The following is an 8996-nucleotide window of genomic DNA, read 5'->3' on the forward strand; positions in this document are numbered from 1 at the left end:
CACTGTAATTTTTATGTTTACTTTGCTCTTGTTTATATATGTGTACCTTTTTTAAAAAGGAAAATGTCTCCAAATTAAAAAAGGAAAAAAGCCCTTCTACTTTAAGCTGACTAAAAAAATAATGATTAGACCTTCCCTCCCTCCCTCCTCTCCGCCACCCGCCTGATATGACAGTGCACCTAAGAGTATGGTGCTGGCATTATTTAGAAATAACTGGCACAAAAGATTTGACTTATCCATATGGGTTGGTATGTAGCACTGTTGCCCTCTGAAATGGCTGTGTTCTTTGGTTTGTGCTCTGGTATTCATAACCACAAGAATTTTGGTTTCTAGTGAGGTTATATTTAAACTGTGAAAATAATTATATACTAGCAAGAGATCTGTGTGTTGTAAATAAGGGAAGAAATTAATTTTTTCTGTTGGCTAAGTTTGCAGATTTTACATGTGGCAGAGTCAACACTGTTAGTGGTAATCTCGGGGAAAAAAAATCTTTGACCCTCCTCTCCCCTGCTATTAATTATAATTATGTTTGATTTAAAGATATCCTTGTTTATATCTTTGTGTATCTTTGTGTGTGAAAAAGCAGATTCAGTTTTATCACTGAGAGAAGGCAAGGTTAGATTGAGATGTTAATGTTAATAGGTTTCTGTGGATGAAATTCCTTGAGTTCCAAAAGATGGCAGACTTGGGATTAGTGCCTGTAAATAATAAGGCCACTTAATTTGCCACTCGAAGATGCTGTATTCATTACTTGTAATGTCTTCTAAATGATTGTTTTGTGGCAGAATTTTTAAAGCCAGATATCATCCTCAGAGTGAACTGCTTAAGTTTTTCCGAAACAAAAAGTGTCATTCATTTCTAGACTTTCCTTACTATTCGTTAAATATTTTCTTTCTATTTTTGAATTGTTTTAATTAAGACACTTGGGTTCCTTTGTTTCAGAACAAAAGCTGAAATGGCAGTGTGCAGCTGTAGAAGAGAAGAGTTGTATCTGATCACGCGCAAGGGAGCTGGATATAGGTTGCACAAGCTGCCTTTGAGTATTTGACTTCTCACTGTGAATATTCACCTAATGCAATTTTTGGTACTTGTTTATTTTGTAACACTCAGTGTAGCTTCTATGATGCAGGTAAAAATGTCATCCTTGTCTTAGACTTGCTAAATGCTTAAAAAAAAAAATCCTTCCAAATATGCCAGAAGGGTGCTTGCAGCTAAAAAGTACTAGGGACGTTTTTGTGTGAATATTCACAAGAATGTGCAGAAAAATACTGAAGTTCTTGAGAAAAGGAAACATGGAATTTTAAATCTCTGGCACTCAGTTTACCAGATCAAGAGTGTTCAAAAAAAAATAAGTGAGGGAATGAAGTGACAGTGTTAGAGCTGCGTTAGCAGAAGAGGGAATAAGACCACTGCAAAGATAGAGGCTTGGACCAGATCAAGCCCACAGCATGAGGTATGTATCATTTGTTGGAATTTGTCACTTAAGAGACTGGTTCAGGGATGCTTCCTGACTTGCACACTTTGCCCAGATGATTGCCTGTGATTTCTGTCTTGCCATACATGGGCCGTTTCTTCTGGGAAAGAACTCAGCCAAGGTTTTGGTCTGACATCAACCTTTCAGCTCTCCCACAAAGTAGACTGGGATAGGCAGTAAGGGCCCCAGCCAGGCCCAGCAAGGAGTAGGAGTGGTGGGCCTGTGTTACAGGAGGTAATATATGCCTAATGGTGGAGATGTGTGTTATCCAGTGGTAGCTTATGAAAACTCTTTTATATTGATAATAAATCACTAACTACTAGCAAGTTAAAACTTATCTTTTCCAGATGAACCAGGTGGTTATCCATGAAGGACTTCGTGCACTGACCATCCTTTGGAGATTGTTAGAAAGTGGAGATGTTTGAAACTGTCAGCTTCTGTGAAAGACTGAGCTCTTATGCCCATATGCAGAGAGAGAAAAATAGGAACAACTTCATTTTACTAAATATCAGCCACTGTTTGTGCAGAAAATCTCTTAAATCCAAATCAAAGGCAAGAACGGCTAGGGTAAGCTCTTGGTACTTCATTAGCCAAACCCTAAACTGGACTTACCAGTTCAGTTGTGGAGACCAGTAAGAAAATCTGTGCAAACTTACTATCTGTGCTGTGATTTCGCTATGTGACTCAGCTCACGAATGCTCAACAGCTGTCACCTGTATCGTAATAATCCTATCCTATTGTAATAATTGTTAACTCCTCTTGTCATGGGCTGCTTTTGAAGGAAACAAGTGGTATATTAGCCTTTGAGATCTTTAGGGGGTTTTAGGGTCAGTGAAATAATGCTGCACTTTGTGTATGTTATTAACCTTCATTGTAACACACAGGTTTATTTTTCTGGGAAGAGCGCACATGCACTGGAATTACACTGAATTACTAGTAGGCTACCTAGCTTGGCTATTTCAGGATGTTTTGCTTTAAAAACAAGTGATGCCTTGCAATAATGTTATGATGGGCTGGGAAATTGTCAGTGAAAGTGGCAAGATCTAAAATACTTCAAATTCAGCAAAAGTCTATTAAGATCTCCCCCAAACCACCTTTTAGTTGAACAGCAGGTGAATGAAACTTTTAAGCACAGCCCTTAAGAGCATTTTGTCCTGTTTTTATTTTATTTTTTTAGCTTGACTACTTCTGCTTTTGCATTTGTGCTGTCAGACCTATGCTACCCTCTCCTCAAAAGTAACTTGTACATCTTTTGGCCAACTTCAGTAAGTCAAGAAAGATCTCAGAGGTAACTGAGTTAATACTGGTTGCATGAAAATTAGTGGCTTGGTGGAGAAGATGGAGCCAAAGATTTCCTCTGCACAGGGAAAGATTGCCAAGTAAGTTTGGCTAGTCAGTACACAAGACAGGCCAAACAAAAATCTGTCAGTCTGCACACATGGAACTTGGCATAGCACTTGCTTTCTTTTGCTCAAGCAGTAGTTAGAGGATATAAATAGCGCTAAGCCTACTGTGTGTGAAAGGGTACCCGGGGTGGGGGGGGTGCTGGGTCATTTGGCTCAATAGGAGGGGTGAGGTGGGGAAGGTAGGAAGAGAAGACGTGAGTCTGCAAGGAGTCAGAATTTATTAGTTCCGCTGTATGCAGCTTATTGGATTTGGGACCATATGCCTGCCTTGAGTTTATAGCCAATGGCAGAAGACTTAAAATTATTTTTCCTGTTTTAAAAAAAACTTCTTTCCATGTTAAGTGTGTGTGTATGTGTGTGTGTATCTGAGATTTTATATATTATCTGAGATGCACACGTGTGTGCATGCACACACAGATCTGCAACGGAAAGAGCCAAACTAGCTGAATATAAAGTTTTGTCATATGTAGGAATTTAAATGCTGCTGGTAAAAAGAATAAATATGGTTTTTATTTGATCAACTATCGTGTTAGCTGATATTAGCAATAATTACAGATAAAATGAAGAATTATTAAAAAACTAACTTTTTTAAAAGAAACATTTGCAATGCTCCCCAGCAGCAGTGGACGAATTGGTTTGGTTATATAACACCAAACACAGTATTAAAACAGTTGAGGTCAGTTATTTTTGCTGGCCCATTTTGTCCATGGAAAGAAAGAACATAGTAAGTGCACTTCATCTTTTTTAAAGTCTGCTAAGGGACCTTTAAAACTTTGCTTATAAAACAGGTTTATGTAATTCTTCTTCCTCCCCTTTAGCTCTCCACCTCCTCCTCAAAAAAAAAAAAAAAAAGGGGGGGGGGGGGAAGAAAAAAGCTCTTTCTCTCCAAAGGCCTGCCATATCCTACACACTCCATCTTTTCTCTTGCTAAAAAAAAATATTGCATACCACAGGGACATCATGACTGTACCCACACAGTGAGGAAGAACTACTGTTTTCTGACCTTCTTTTTTATGTCTCTTTTATGTTTTTCTCCTGTTACCAGAAGACAGCTACCATTTTGTGGGGTTTTTTTCACTCTTCTGGTCATGGTTTTTCCTCCCTTTTGTTCCCTAAATACTTGTAGTGCCATGACCACAGTAAACACTGCTGACAGTCTCCTTGCATACTTTTCACATGCTTTATTATGCAAGATTCTTTCAAAAGAAATATAGCCCATGGTCTTGGCTGATTCCCAGCACTATTAAAGGTCCACTAGCACTTTTCTTAAGAATATGAGGGTTTGCTTCTGTTTTTTTTTTAATAGAAATTAATTTTACCTCCTAGGTAGATAGAATGTCTGCTGCCCTTCATCCCAGGTGTGGCTGAAAGGTTACCCCTATCTTGCATGTGCAGACTGCATGTGTTCTTAAAAGTTTTTGGAGGTGAGAGGAGTAAATGGCAACTTCATAAGTCATGAAGGTAGGGAAAAAATAGATGGTTACAAATTAATGTAGCAGATTTTGGTCTCTAATGCTGGAGAAAAAAAATCCTCTTTGACTGGACCATTATTAATAGTATATAACATCATGTATGTTCATACATCTGTAAAATAAGACTCTAACTAATTCTATTGATGTTGTGTTTCTTGATTTCTTTCCTGAAATCAGGAAATTATTTAATTCTGAACATAAGGTTTCCTGGTGGTGATAGTGAGAAATCAGGTATACATAGTCTATACACCCAACAACCCACAGAAAAAAGCCACAAGTGCAATCTGTTGTGAAGCTTTCTGGCAATGAGCCAACAGAAGTATCTGTTGTGCTGTCTCTCTCTGGAGTTAGTCTGAAGAACCCTAACTGAGCCTGCAGATTTGAGAAACAGGCACTGTATTGTCAACCTGTGGAACTTCAAGGACTTTCAGTGGAAGAAGCTTTTATAGGTTGCCCTTCAATTTAATTTCCTTTCCTTCTCTCTGCTTCTCTTTGTACTTCTCTCTGTTGATATCATTGTGCTTTGACTCCTGGCTGAATAATTCAGTTCTCTGCAGGGTAATCACTAGCGTTGCTGGGCTGGAGCTACCTGAGTGACAGTGCTGCCTTGTCCTGGGAAGTTGCATGCTACTTCTTCAGCTGGAGTTGGGCACAGTAAGGGAGGACTCATTGTACCTGTGAGCCATGACCTCCGTTAGCAGAGCGAGATAACTGGCTGTGCCAGTCTCCACCCTTGAGTTCAGTGAAATCAATCCCTGGGAGACCGTCATTGTTATATATTGCATTAATTTCTAACTGACTCAGCAAAATGATTTGCCTGCTTCCCATGCCGCCTGTGCCTACAGAATCAATGTATGAGTGCCACACTTACGCCATGAAAACACTCTCTCTCCTGAACTAACACACTTAAAAGTACCAGACATTTTCCTAAAGCAAGTTCTTTACTAGCCTTCTTTTTTTTTTCCTGAACTGAAAAGTTGAGGCAGCTTCAGAATTTTTTACATTGAAATATTCAAGGGGAAAAAAAAAAAAAAAAAAAAAAAAAACTTCTCTCCTATGCCAGAGTTAAACTCTAATCACTGCTCAGCTCTCTTGGAATTTGGCAGCATACCAGTGTTCCTTCCCTTTGGTAGGTCATGTGGAAATACTGGAGCACTTTCTTAAAGAATCTCTCTGCTCTTTTCAGGTACTTGCACAGATGTAACTTTCCTGTTTGAATTGGATTCTAATGCCTTTAGCACTCCTAACTGCCCTTTTCCCAAAATAAGCACCGTTCAAATCTACAAAATTTTATGTATAAGTATTAAAATACTCCAAATATGTTAAAACTTCATAAATGCAACTTTTAAAATCAGATTTTAATTTGATATTCAATTACAATAGGATCACATACTTTAATCTTGAAAATTAAAAATGCTTAACAAGCTTACAAAGAGTTCAGAAGCTTATTCAAGGCCATTTATTAAAGCTATATGAACAGCTGGTAGATGAGAATTGTTTTCTTCATCCTGATCAGTAATGATACGTAGATTCCTCTGCCACTGTTTTTATGCCTGGATTGTCAAATGGTTATAGACTCTCACCACAGTCCTGGAGATTTTTTGATGGGGAATTCTTAGTCACAGCTGGCTTAACTGGGGAAAATGCAGATCTTCAATCATTTAATTATAATGTCTATGAATAGTATAGACTTCCTCCCCTCTGCTCTATTTCTTCATTTCCACTGTTAAGTCAAACTTAGCTGCATGTGAAGTCTTTCCTGAACACTGTGATGTGTTTATTAGTTTGATGCTGTGGTGGTGACTAGGGGGCTGGTCATGGATCTGGTTCCCCATTTTACAAGTCTTGGTACACATATGCACAGTGAGATGGCGGGCTCTGCTTGAAAGGCTCGTTACTTGTAGAAACAAAGTTATCTCAAAGCGGTATGATCTGCTTTGGATGAATGCAATGACCTTCTCTACTGGATCGATACTTTTATTTACATATTAAAAGTAGACCTTCCCCCCCCCCAAGTGCTACAGAGCAGACTAAAAAGGTGCCGTATCAAGCAAGAATGTGTGTAAAGGATTCCTTTGTTCAGTGCTGGCAGAAACCTCACAAGCCCTTGCCAAGTCTGTCCAGCCCACCCACCCGTCCATGAGGATGCCAAGAAATCCCCCGCTATGGCTTGGTGTTGGCTTGATGCCACTTACAGCGAGGGGGAAGCACGCTGTGCAGAGCACGGTGCCGAAAGGGGCACCATGGCTGCGGATGGTGGTGCCGGTATCCTGCAGCCCCCAGGAGCTGCCTGGAACGTCTGTGAAACCACGGTCAGTGACACTGTCAACACGCATGGAAAACACGCCTCGCGGTTGCTCAAACAATGCTTTAAGTAGTCAGAGCACAGGAAGCGCTTACCATGCTTTCCTCTCACTAGGTAGGCAATTAACTCGCTAAAGAGCAGAGAACTTCCAATGTTTCTACAATTTGCAGTATTCTCAAAATTCTGCACTGATTTTAAATACACGTAGACTTTTTGCCCTCCATTTTACAGGAAAGACTGAGCAATTAAGAATTGTGTTGAAGGTTGCACAGGAGGCCGTGGCTAAGTCAAGGGCAAGCTGGTAAGAAATTTTGATTCTGCTTCTTTTCTCAAATCACTCAACCATCTCTCCATTCATTTGCCTCCTCAGACTTCTTTTGGTCCTCCTTCAATGTGCTGATGTGTTTCGGTTGGGACCGCAAACAACATATCAAGGTAACATTTGCTGGGTATTTCAAAAATGTTTTCTTTATTATGCTCACTGTGTGGAAACACCACTGCAGCCCCTTAAAACAAATGATAAATGTCTCATTACAGGCAAGTGTGCAAACTGACCCTGTGTTTCTAAAACAGCTGTGGAGTCTTAAGTTAAAAAGAATCCAGAAAAGCTCTTGTAAGTGGCAACCACCTAGCCATGATCTTTCCTGCAAAAAAAGGCAGCTTTGTGAGACTTCTAATATCCCCAGAGTTACACAAGAACTGAAATAAGAAACTGTAAAAACCTGTTAGTCTGTCACAGCCAGCCTGGTGCCAATGCAGGCTGCCAATGCAGGATTTTCCCCTTATATTTATGATTTCATATTGTTAGGCTAGTTTTACATGACCCAAGCAACAGAGGTTTCCATCCTTGTCCTACTCTTTTCTTTTTCCCTTTTTTTTTCTCCTGCCATTTGTCCTTCAGTGAAGAGGTATAAATGTTTGTTTTCTTAAACATACATCCTAACTCTCTGTCTTCCTGAGATTATCAGCCTCTTTCTCCATGAAGGTGCACCAAAGAAACTATGAACCGATTTCTACCGGCTCAATAATATCCATTACTTCTCTAGGTAATCAATGATTGCTAATGATAGGCCAAAAAATAAAAGTGTTTTTCTCCATCCAAGATTCTATGAGTGCTCTTTGATTAGTTTGTGGGATTGTTTATAGAGAGACAAAAGAAAAATAGCTTGAAAGCAAAAAATACGCGGTGCTGAAAGGAGCTTCAAGAGAACTGAAAGGGGAAGAAAACGCAGAACATAAAGCTACCTGGAAAAGAAATCACGAAGCCGATAATCCGCAGTGTCCTTGGAAAGCAGGCAGAAAGACTGTAGCAGTAAGAGACCTTGCGCAGAGGCATGGGGAAGCTGCAAGAAGGATTAATCCATGTGAAAATCCATTACTAGAAACGTGAAAGAAGGAAACAACGCAGACGGTCAGTGGAAGGAACGGGACCGGGGATGCGGCCACTGAGGCAGCGGCTCACGGGCGGACGCAGAGAAACTCCTAGAATCCCAGCTCAGTCCTACACGACGTGTGCTCACTCCCAGTGCCCAGGTATGTGCGTATACCTACTATATGAATGTTAGATGGCTTCAGCTGCATTTGATACAAAGGTATGTGTCAGGTTATGTTGCACATTTCTCCTTATTTATGGTGACATGGCAAGAGCAAAAGAGTAAGTGTCTCTCCAAAAAGTGATTCAGAGACTGTTTTGTCTTTCCTTAGTAAACTTTGGTATTTAAAATAACACTTAAAACACATCTCTAACACTTGTGGAAGAATTACTTGAAAATTTTCAGTATTCAAACTGCTGGAGTTACAGCTTGAAACAGTAACTAAGAAGTGTGAACTGTTTCATGTATCTCAAAGGATAAACTCTGAATTACAAATATTTGTAAGAAAAACAGTATTATTTACTTTTTCATCATTAGCATCAACACCAATGTTTTAAAAAAATAAATAAAATAAGGAAAGAAAGAAAAAGCCCTCAGGCCCCTAGTGCAGTGAACGGCCCCGGGAAGCGGAGCTGTAACCGGCCTGGGACGCCGAGGCACGCGTCAAGGGCGCTGCGCGGCTTTCCGAGATAACACAGCCCGCTCGGCCAGCGGCGCCGCAGGCGCGGTGAGTTTGTGCACGGCCTTTTCTCAGGGCCCGGGCGGAGCGGCGGGGAGAGGCCACAGCATCGAAGGAAGCTCAGCGCTAGCGCGGCTGCCGCTCGCTTCCCGCCCTCGGCCCGGCGGCGCGTTTCCCGCGCGGGCAGGTGCCGCCGGGCGGGGCGGGGCGGGCTGGGCTCTCTCCGCCCTTTCCGCTGCGCGCAGGGGGAGGAGCAGGCGGCGGCTGTAGCAGCGGCGGCGGCAGCA

Source organism: Rhea pennata, chromosome 13 (genome assembly GCF_028389875.1).
Source record: "Rhea pennata isolate bPtePen1 chromosome 13, bPtePen1.pri, whole genome shotgun sequence".
Taxonomy (NCBI): Eukaryota; Metazoa; Chordata; class Aves; order Rheiformes; family Rheidae; genus Rhea; species Rhea pennata.